General features: G+C 72.0%; 1 protein-coding gene across 2 annotated transcripts in view; it reads left to right on the top strand.

Annotated features, from left to right (window-relative positions):
- Positions 1-203: 203 nt before the first annotated feature.
- Positions 204-350, top strand: part of PRR14L (proline rich 14 like) — a 25,568-nt gene continuing 25,421 nt past the window's right edge. For both annotated transcript variants that reach the window (XM_019506839.1, XM_019506837.1), the window contains exon 1: positions 204-285. The gene's annotated coding sequence lies outside the window, so the exon portion shown is untranslated. The remainder of the gene's footprint in view (positions 286-350) is intronic.

Genomic DNA, 350 nt, shown 5'->3' with positions numbered 1-350 from the left:
TGGCTCAGCTCTCAAAAGAGCCAGCTTGGACTGGACCGAGGGGAGGTGCTCAGAAGAGCTGTCATAGCCAAGAGGGGGAGCCGCTTGGAAGAGCCGACGTGACCGTAGGCAGCGACGCGCGGAGGGAGTGGCCCGGAAGCGCCCGCCCGCGCTGGGGTGCCACAGCCTCGTTCGGAAGGCGGGTCCCGGATGAGGAAGTGATGTGACCATAGAGGAGAGGCGGCGGGGGAGGACAGAGCGGCTCTGCGCGCAGGGAGCTGGGCTGGCGGCCTGCAGCCCGCCCAGGTGGGGGCGGGGGGGTCGGCGGGACAGGACCCCTCCCCCCGGCCGTGCGCGCGGGGCCAGGAGGC

The sequence above is a fragment of the Gavialis gangeticus genome, unplaced genomic scaffold, assembly GCF_001723915.1.
Source record: "Gavialis gangeticus isolate Ggan-Ray unplaced genomic scaffold, GavGan_comp1, whole genome shotgun sequence".
Classification (NCBI taxonomy): Eukaryota; Metazoa; Chordata; order Crocodylia; family Gavialidae; genus Gavialis; species Gavialis gangeticus.
Note: the sequence above shows the minus strand (reverse complement) of the source record. Positions and strands in the feature narration are given on the sequence as shown.